Genomic DNA, 11,930 nt, shown 5'->3' with positions numbered 1-11,930 from the left:
CACCTGTGTAGGTTCGGACCCGAGGAACCGAGGACCCCAGCAGTGAGTCAGCTGCTCTAGTGTCTGGTCAGAGCTATTCAGAGGTGAGTGGAATAACTCATTACGTTTTAAAGCAAATAATGGACATTTTAGCATGATTCACGCATCATTTGTGCCATGAGATATACTAGGTTGTTTGCATTAAAATTCATGAATATGTTGCATTGCATATTTTGTTGTTGATGTGGATGAACGTTGGATGATCCATAGCCCTCGACCTATGATGTGGCGATACGATATGTACGGTATGGAATGAAAGACCAGTAGGACCCATTCTACGTTCGCTGGCACTATGTAAGAGAAAGACCAGGACCCATTCTACGTTCTGGCACTATTGGATATGTAGAGGGCTACTGGTGACAAGTTCATCCTTGATGTGATATGTTTGTGATGTGATGCATTCCATGACAGCATGAAATGTTAATATAATGTTTTTATTATTCTGCTCACTGGGCTCTAGTAGCTCACCCCTCTCCCTTAACCCCTAGGTTTGCAGGTACGGGCTAGATCAGGAAGTCAAGAAGAGTAAAGTCCCATGTTTATGTAATAGCTAGATGTGGACATGAGATATATGTTGATGTAATGTAAAAGTATTGGATAGTTATGTTATGTAATGAGGTTATTGAGGATTAGTATTGTGCTTGACCCTATGTGTATAGTTATCCCTTTTGTGTACATGATCCATGTTCTTTTATAATGTTTATGTTAGACCAAGCTTAATGCATGATTATGATACCCCATTGGAGCATTTGATGAGGACTCCAGTGTGTGATTTATGTTTATGTTATGTGTATGCACAGGTTAAGCTTGGTAAGAGAAAGGAAAAGTTCAAAATTTTATGTATGTTGTTGATCATGTATGGGATTAAACAGGTTTTCAGATTGTATGTCAGGCTTGCTACGGGTCCCGGCGGCCTTAAGCCGACCTGGATCCTAGCGCCGGTAGCGGTCCGATTTTCGGGTCGTTACAGTGGTGGACAGTCATCATATCAAGGATGCGGTTTTGGGCAGTCTAATTATGCTTCTGGTCGTGGCACTTCTACTTTAACATGTTTTAATTGCAATGGAACAGGACATGTTTCAAGGCAATGTCCCTCACCTCGCACCAATCCTCAAGCCAATATAGTCAAAACTAAAACCGAACCTCTTCAGGCTTGGACTGTGGACTCTGATGCAAATTATCATCTAGCAGCTAATCAGAAAACTATAGCTCATCCTGTTCCTATCAATGATGCCACTGCTCTCACAATTGCCGATGGTAAAACACTTCCTATCTTATCTCATGGTTCTTTAGTTACTTCTATTAATGATCATAATTTTCGTTTGAATGATATTCTTTATTACCTACTATCACTAACAATTTAATGTCAGTTTCTGCTTTTACCTCACAAAATAACACTTCAATTGAATTTTTTCCTAACAAATATTTTGTGAAGGATATCCCCACGAAGCAAGTGTTATGCTAAGGCCCCGAGTGACAATGGCCTTTATCTCTTTTCTCTGCAGCAAGTTTGGTCATTCTCTCCAAAAGCTTTCCCAGCAATAGTTTCGTTATGGCATGAGCGGCTAAGACATGCAAATTTTCGAGTTGTTCATGATGTTCTTAGATATAATAATATTTCTTATAGTAATAAATTTCATCATTATCATGCTTGTTATATGAGTAAATCACATAAACTACCGTTTGTTGATTCTCTTTATCGTGCTAAACAGCCTCTTGAACTCATTTGTTCTGACGTTTGGGGTCCTGCCCCTATTATTTCTATTGATGGTTTTCATTATTATGTGATTTTTTATGATCATTTTAGTAAATATTGTTGGTTGTATTTTCTTAAACAAAAATCTAATGTCTTCTATGTCTTTGTTCAATTTTGATGTTTAGTGGAAAAATATTTTGGACTGCCTATAAAAAACTTTTAATCGGATTGGGGGGAGAATTTCAGTCTTTGTCCAATTACTTGAAACAACATGGGTTTCACAAAGGGTTTCTTGTCCTCACACTCCTGAACAAAATGGATGTGCAGAACGAAAGCATAGGCATATTGTTGAGTTAGACCGATCTTTATTACATCATGCTTCATTTCCTTACAATTACTGGACCTATACCTTTAATACTATTACTTACATAATAAATAGATTGCCCTCTTCATCCAATAACAAACACACTCCCTGTAAACTTTTATTTCATGAGAAACCTACTTATGATGAATTGTGTGGGTTTAGTTCATTATGTTATCATTGGTTGAAACCTTATTTATCTCACAAACTTGCTCATAAGTCTTCTCATTGTATTTTCTTGGCTATAGTAAACTTCATAAAGGGTATACTTGTCTTGAAATTTCTTCTGGCCGTCTTTTTATCTCATGTCATGTCTTATTTTTTTAGCAGAGTTTCCTTTTAAGAAGTTGGATGATAATGGCACTATCTCAATGGCTGAAGTGAGTCCTACATCCATTCCGTTACCACCTATTCCACCTTTGTCAAATACACAACCTGGTATCCTAGGAGCAGCTCCAAAATGCAGCTTACAAACCTCTTCTAGACATCAAAATGATGCTGCTTCCATTACTCCAGCCCTTACCTAAAACGACGCCACAACTGACACAAGTCAGGCCCACATATCAAGCCCATCGCCTGAGCGCATCGTATCACTAAATACCAACCAAACCGAGCTGATCAATTTTCGTCAAATTGAATCGCTTACTCTTCCAACCCACCCTAACCTCCAATGCACCGTTTCAATTACACAACCAAAACCAAATTCCAACCTATTCGACCCCAGTAGAAACAACATTTCATCTCCTCCCCCTGTTCCTTTACAAGTTAAGAAACATTCCATGGTGACTAGACAGCAAATAGGCAAGCTCAAACTGCAAACTCCATGGTCTCCAAAGCTAAATAATGTGACTGTCTCTTTCTTAGTACATAGTGGCTACACTCAAGCTGTCAAAGATCCAAATTAGTGTGATGCTATGATTTAAGAGCTTAATGCTTTAATTCAAAGCAAAACTTGGAAATTCGTTCCTCGGGATAAGGCACATAATATAGTTGGTTGTAAATGGTTATTCAGAATTAAATAGAAATCTGATGGTAGTATTGATAGATACAAAGCTTGCCTTGTTGCTAAAGGATATCATCAACGTCCCGGCATTAATTACTTTGAAACCTTTTCACCAGTTGTCAAACCAACTACTATTCGAATAATTTTTTCATTGGCCATCTCAAATGGTTGGTTAGTGAAGCAATTAGATGTTTCTAATGCTTTTTTGCATGGAGATTTGGATGATGAAGTTTACATGGAGCAGCCTCCAGGTTTCACTGATAAATCAAAATCAGATCATGTCTGTTGTCTACTTCGTTCACTATACGGTCTTTATCAAGCTCCACGACAGTGGTATAAACATCTGTTCTCAGCCTTAATCAATCAAGGGTTTCGACTATCTCCAGCAGATTCCTCTCTATTTTGCTATGTCAAGAACAATATCAAGTTGTTTATCCTTGTGTATGTGGATAATATTATTATGAACGGTATATGCAATCATACTTTGAATCATATTATTTCCTCTCTCAAATTTGAGTTCATGTTGAAATATTTGGGCACATTGGAGTATTTCCTTGGTATGGAGGCAACTTGGACCGCTAATGGATTTTTGTTAACTCAACAAAAGTATATACTTGACTTGCTTCACAAAGCACAGATGGAAGACTGCAAGGGAATTTCCACACCAGGAACTCCAAAAGATAAGATGTCTGCTACACAAAGCCGCCCAATGGGTGATCCCACGTTATATCGGAGTATAGTAGGTGGATTGCAATACTTGAGTTTAACCAGACCCGAGATCTGTTATTCAGTTCACAAAGTTTCTCAATTTCTTCATGCACCAACTGAGGATAATGGGTGTTCGGTTAAGCGTATATTGAGGTATCTCAAGCACACTGCTAGTCATGGTCTTCACATCTCCAAATTGGCAAACACAGATTTGAATATATATACTGATGCTGATTGGGCGAGTGACATTGCTGATCGCAAGTCCACCACAAATTATGCTATTTTCATGGGCACAAATCTCATATCTTGAAATTCCAAGAAACAACAAATAGTTGCTCGTTCGTTAACAGAGGCTGAGTATCGAGCTATTGGTCTTGATGTCACTGAATTAACTTGGATTCAATCAATGTTGCGTGACATTTCTTTTCATTCTACCAAAACTCCCAACTTGTGGTGTGATAATATTAGCGCAACATATCTTTCTATCAATCCTGTTTTCCATGCTCGGACGAAGCACTTGGAAGTCGATTTTCATTTCGTTTGTGATAAAGTGCAAAAAATGAAGTCAAAGTGCAGTTTATTTGATCTAAAGATTAATTAGCCGACATTCTGACTAAACCATTATCCAAGATGCGACATCAAACTCCAATTCAACACTTAACAATTCGTTCTATCTCCACAACGCACGAATTGAGGGGGCGTGATAAGGCTTAGAGTTGTGATAAGATTTAGAGTTGGTTGAGATAATATTTGTTATTATATAGCCTGTATACTTATCCACTAGCTAACTGTTGATAGACCTTGTATATACTATATAAATGTATTCTATACAGAATACAAACAATACATAGAATTCTCAATACTATAAATCTCCATAGCTCATTTTAATATAATAACTCACATATTAAGGAAGTACTATATATAAATGTAATTTGTAGCATGAGAAAGTTGCTTAGGTACCTTGAGATAGGGTACGTTATTATTATTTTTTAAAATAATGAAACTAAAATAAAATAATATTTAGGTTATCTCAACGTGTTAGTAAAACTATTAGAAATCTTTATTAACTATAATGATTGAAATAAGTAAATTATTTAAAAACATATGAATAATAGAAAGGAATTTACTTCTGTAGAGTTAGTTTAAATCGTTAATTAGTTAGCTTGATCGTTAGATCACGTGTATTAGCTAATGACTGAGCTAGTCCTTCTAGACTCTTCTATGTATTGTGTATAAATAGCTGAGACTTTGTACGCATTATACACTGAATAATACCATTCTCTTTCTCAAAACTACGCTTCTCACATGGTATTAGAGCGGGAAAACTAAATCTTTTAGCATTTGTAATAGAAAATTAAGATAGAGCTCTGGTAGCAGCAGGAAGGAGGACGACAACTGTGAATGGAATATATTCACCAATGAATCTGCATAGCTCAGATAATCTAGGAATGAGTCTGGTAACAGCACCGCTGGTAGGAGGCAATTATCATTCTTGGAGTCGCGTAATGAAGATTGCCCTGGGAGCAAAGCTGAAACTCAGATTTAAATTGACGGATCAATCAAAATGCCAGAAAAGGAGTCGAGTGATTTTGCTTCATGGAGAAAATGTGACTTCATGGTTACTTCTTGGATTCTCAATTCAATTTCGAAAGAACTGGAAGAAGCTTTCATTTACATAGCATCAACCAAAGAACTTTGGGATAAAATAGCTGAAAGATATGATGAAAGCAATGGCCCGCTCATTTTCCAGATACAAAGGGAGATCAATTCTTCAATACAAGGAGATGATGAGTCTATATCAATGTATTTCACAAAACTCAAGAAACTCTAGGACGAACTTGCAAGTCTTAAACCTATACCTGCTTGCACATGTGGAGTATCACGAGAAATGGCTAATTGAGGAAAACTAATGCAATTCTTGATTGGTCTAAACGAAGGTTTTGAACAAGCAAGAAGTCAAATCTTGATGCAAGACCCATTGCCCTCTATCAATAAGGCTTACTCTGTTATTCTGAAGGTTGAAGCTCAAAGAAAGGTCTTTAATAATAACAATGATATGACTGGCAGCAGAGCATTGCAGTCTCAAACTCAATATACAATGAAAGATTACAAGAAAAGGAGATAAGGAGAAAACGCACTGCACTTTTTATAATCAAGATGGTCATTTAAGAGTGGCATGTTTTAGGCTTATAGGATATTCAGAATGGTAGAAAGGAAGGAGGTTCACATATGGAGTCAAACATGCAACAACTTATGTAGCTGAAACACCACTGGATGAGGAGGATGTTCGAGCTGAGGACAAGATCGAACAGATTAGCCTTTGAGAATTTCATTCTTTTCTTTTTTATCCTTTATTTTTTGTTTATTTTAATTTTAAATTTGCTTGTGTTTTTTAATTAATAAATATTTTTTAGAATTTATTTTAATATTAAGTATTAATATTTAATGCATTTATAATTGATATTAAAAAATCAGTATATTATTTTTTAAACTTTTTTTTAAAAAAATTAGCATCCATCTTAATTTACATTTGGTAAAAAAAATTATCTAAAATTTATATTTTAAATTAAAAAAATATTTCAATACGATAAAAATTATTATTATTTATAAATTAAATGTTTATATTTAGTTTAGAAATGACGAGGATAATAAAGGAAATAAATCAATTTGAATTATTATTATTTATTAAAAAATAAATAAATTCATTTTTAAATTTATTCCAAACAAAAAAAAATTACAAATTGAGATGAATATGAATTTTTTTAATAGAACTCAATTTTTTTTTTTTTTGCAAGAATTGCATTCCAAATAAAGGGTCAATAATAAAAGAGAACTTGTACTAATTATAAAATGCAATAAAAAATTATTCAAGTTTCAATTGCAAATTTATTAATATAATAAAAATACAACCTAGAAAATATAAATGAAAAATTAAATAAAAAATAATTAAATTTATATATTACATTTTAAATAATAAAGAGACATCTAATTAATTTTATAAATTATATATTTTTAAAACTTGTAAACTAAAAAAAATTAACTTCAAAATAAGAATTTTAGAAATTAAAAAAATTAAAATAATTTATGCATATTATTTTAATTTTATCAGGTGACTAGTTTTAATTTTATAAAAATTAAAATAAAAAATAAAATATATTTCACACAAATGTGGCTACTTTTAAATTTTACACCAATTAAAAAATTAAAATAATTTTTACATATTATTTTAATTTTTTTTCAAAAATATGACTCATTTTAATTTTATAAAAATTAAAAAAATAATTTATGTACATTATTTTAACTGTTTTAAAAAAAAGTGACTAATTTTAATTTTTTAAAAAATAAAAAATAAAAAATAAAAATAAAAATATTAAAGTGAGATATTACATTTCTTAGTATTATATTCAAATCAAACACATAAATTTTGAAAGAAAATAAAATTAGAATTAAAATATATAATTTAATATAAAATAATTATTTATTAGTTAATAAAAAAAATTATATAAATTAAATAAAATATTCAAATCAATCCAACATAACTATTGATTTGAATTTTATATATTGGATCAATACATAAAAACACAGTGTAATTTTGTATATTTCCTATACTATATATAAAAGTGGGATGTGGGGAATAATAGAATTGTCAATTTTACCCTTATATTATTTAATTATTTAAAATTAATTTTCAATTTTTAAATGATAATTATTTTATTATTTAAATAATTTTTTAAAATATTTTAGATATTTATCGTTTAAAATTAATGTATGTTTAAATTTTTTATCTATGAGTTTAATGAATTTTATTTAATAATTATGTAAGATAATTATTAAAAATATTAATAATTTTGGTAATATTTAAATTAATTTTTTTAGATAAAATCATAAAAATAATTATATTATTAGATTTAGATTTAAATATTAAATAATTATGAAAAATAATATATTGACAATTGCTTTTAAATTTTAAAATGATAATTGTTTTATTATTTAAATAATTTTTTTAAATGGTTTTAGATATTTATCATTTAAAATTAATGTATATTTAAATTTCTTATTTTTGAGTTTAATTAATTTTATTTGATAATTGTGTAGAATAATTATTAAAAATCAATAATTTTGGTAATATTTAAATTATTTTTTTAGATAAAATTATTAAAATAATAAATTTAAATATTAATTAAAAATATTAAAATAATTATCATCACGTATTACTAGATTTACATTTAAATATTAAATAATTATAAAAAATAATATAAAATAAAAATTTTATTAATATTAAATTATTGGATAATAAATTATTCTTTTAATTATTAATAATTATATCAAAAATTAGAATTAAATATTAATTAATTATAAAAATATAAAATAATAGTTTTGATAATATAAAATTATTAGATAATGTGTTGATTTTTTAATTATAACAATTATATTTTATTTTTAAAATAAAAATAATTGTTATTATTAAAATTAATTTAAAATTAATAAATAAATATGTAAATGTTAGGATATACATGAATAGTAAAAAAAATTCAAATTTTGATATTAGAAATTATAGGATAATGAATGATAATATAACTTGGATAATGATAAATTAATTTTTGATTTAAAATATTAAAATAATTATAATAATATTAAATTATTAAATAATAAGTCTAAATTAATTAAATAATAAGTCTAAATTAAATTATTAAAATAATAATAATATAACTCATTGGGAATCTACTGAGTAAGAGCTTCTCCCTCTTCCTCCAGCTCGCCTTTTGCCTTGAGATGTAGCTAAAACTGCTGGCTGAGCCACACTACCAAAAATTGTTTGATGAGACTATACCATCCTGACTGCATTGAGACATTCACGTGCCATATATTCCTTTTGTCTACATTTATATCAAGTCCCAAACTGACGAGGCTCTTTATGCGGCTTTTCACATCTAACATTTTAAAGCTATCTAAACCAAAACTTGAACCGCTGCCCATTCCCATACCAGACTTTAACGTGTTCTATACTTATTCTTCTTGGTGGAATTATTCCACTTTCTACTTCTTATGGCGGCTGCACTTAGAGAAGAGAGATTAAATTTTCTAGTATTCAAGGCTTTAGTACCCAATGATTGTGCCACTTGTTACTTCATTATTCTCTAAATGATGGTATTAGCCTCCATCTTTCTTGTTGCATTCACTACAATATGGAAATTCTCTCTCTGCTGCTAAGATCAAGGAGGAATACTTAGAGTGGAGTTTCATAGTATATCTCCTAGCTTTCTTTTGGTCAGTGCCAATTCTGACTCACATGCTAGAACAACTCCAAAAATGTGTCTGTATATTCATTTACACTTATCTCTTTAGTCTGCCTTAACTGCTCAAACTCTATTACCTTCGATTCCTTTGAATTATTTGGGAAAGCCCATCTTGCAAATTCATTTGTAAATTATTCCCAGGATAAGCTATCCAACTTCGGTTCCACATAATTCTTGAATCACTCCTTTGCCTTTTTGCACTTCAGAGTGAATCCCGCCATTTGAATAGCTTTGCTGTCGCTAGCTCCTAACTCATCAGCTATCATCTTTACTGCTTTGATGTATTCAAACAGGTCATCACCCTTCTTATGCTTTGGAGCATCCAACTTTAGGTAATTCATCATCTTTACCTTGCTCCCTACCACTGAGTTAGGTTTGGGTGGTTGGGTTTCAGAAATTATTGGTTCTGTTGGGGGAGGAAGTTGTGGTGCAGCACTCCCTGGATTAGGTTTTGCTGGATTCTAGTACTAGGGTGGAGGTGAAACATAAGGTAGGATGGATATTATGGGTAGTAGGGAGGATATGGCATATATAAGGGTACGGGTGATAACTAGAGTAATCCGACAAACCTCCTATTGGATACCTAGGTCCCTGTGGGTAAGACTGGTATTGAGGTGGATAGGCGGATCTTAAGACTTGGGCGCCTCTTATTCCTCTTTCAGACTCTCCCACACCCTCTCTTTCAAAGCTCATACCCAAACATCCATCTCTTCTTTGATTATCGTTCATTGCTTTCTTGACATCTACAGACATCTTACTCGGATCTGTTCTTCTTATGTTTACATCAAAAGACCTTCTAGGGTCCCTTGACGCTTCTTCCCTATTACTTTTACTTATTCAAGCTCTTGATGGAGCAGCAAGGGGAAAGACATCTATACCCTCATTTTTAGGTGGGACTCCAATCAATCGTGCAGATCAACGTGAATCATGTATCATGTCTTTTAGAAAATAACATTTAAACACATAAATATTAGCATCACATAGTTCATGTGAATACACATTAACTCACAACATACATATCATATCATCAATGTACATGCATATAAAGTTATTGCATTACACATCATCATACATACATCAAGATAAGAGTCTACATCCTATTCTTAGTGGACATAAATTTTCCTAATTGTGCTTACCCTCTATAATACCTATGAGGCCAACACTTTAGGTCCGACCATATAAACCTAGGGCTCTAATACCACTCTGTAATGATCCGAAAATCATACCGCTATCGGCGCTAGGATTTAGGTTGACTTAAGGTCGTTGGAACCCATAGCAAGCCTACGATACATCCTATTACACCTGATATAATCCCAACATGCTTAAGACTTGGGCGCCTCTTGTTCCTCTTTCAGACTCTCCCACACACTCTCTTTCAAAGCTCATACCAAATATCCATCTCTTCTTTGATTATCGTTCATTGCTTTCTTGACATCTACAGACATCTTACTCGGATCTGTTCTTCTTATGTTTACATCAAAAGACCTTCTAGGGTCCCTTGACGCTTCTTCCCTATTACTTTTACTTATTCAAGCTCTTGATGGAGCAGCAAGGGGAAATACATCTATACCCTCATTTTTAGGTGGGGCTCCGATCAATCGTGCAGATCGACGTGAATCATGTATCATGTCTTTTAGAAAATAACATTTAAACACATAAATATTAGCATCACATAGTTCATGTGAATACACATTAACTCACAACATACATATCATATCATCAATGTACATGCATATAAAGTTATTGCATTACACATCATCATACATACATCAAGATAAGACTCTACATCCTATTCTTAGTGGATATGAATTTTCCTAATTGTGCTTACCCTCTATAATACCTATGAGGCCAACACTTTAGGTCTGACCATATAAACCTAGGGCTCTAATACCACTCTGTAATGATCCGAAAATCATACCGCTATCGGCGCTAGGATTTAGGTTGACTTAAGATTGCTGGAACCCGTAGTAAGCCTACTATACATCCTATTACACTTGATATAATCCCAACATGATCTTAAAAGCATATAAAAATATTTCTATCTTATGAACCAAAACTTGACATATGCATGCAAACATAACTGAAAATATAAACTCATACTAGAGCCCTCATCAAATGCTCCAGTATGGTCCTCATTACATGCCTCAATTTGGTTCAAATATTAAACTTTAAAACTTTTACACAATAAAATCATAAACAAGGGATTATAAAACAAAACTCGGGCAAAGCATAATTTTAATCCATAATATATTACATGTCCATAACTGTAACTATTACATCAGAACTATAACATAAAACATTGGTGACCTTCCGAGCTAATTCTAGTCCTGCAAACTTGGGGTTAGAGAAAAGGTATAAGCTACTAGAATATAGTGAGCAGAAACATAATCACAAAATACTTTAATAAAATATATGATCGTATAAATGTATCATAACATAAACAATTTACATCAAAATTGACTTGTCATTAGTAATCCTCCATAATTCCAATAGTGTCTGGCCTATAATGGGTGCTCCTCAAGACTTCCTCTTAAATAAAACATAACATATTCATAGTGTCAGGGGTGTAAAATGGGCACTATGGTCTTTCTCTTACATAATGTCAGGGGCGTAGAACAAATCTCGACCTGGACTTTCATATCCATCATAATATATCATAGTATGGTCGAGACTAATAAGTCATCCAACATCCATCTATAATAATAATTAATTGTGTCATACATCATATTCGTGAATTCTAATGCAAAATAACCTATTTATATCCACATGACATTTGTGATACATGAACATGCTTAAAATATTTGATTTCTTTAAAATAATAGTTTA

The sequence above is a fragment of the Manihot esculenta genome, chromosome 13 (assembly GCF_001659605.2).
Source record: "Manihot esculenta cultivar AM560-2 chromosome 13, M.esculenta_v8, whole genome shotgun sequence".
Lineage (NCBI taxonomy): Eukaryota > Viridiplantae > Streptophyta > Magnoliopsida > Malpighiales > Euphorbiaceae > Manihot > Manihot esculenta.
The sequence above is the reverse complement of the archived record's forward strand: the minus strand, read 5'-3'. Positions refer to the sequence as shown.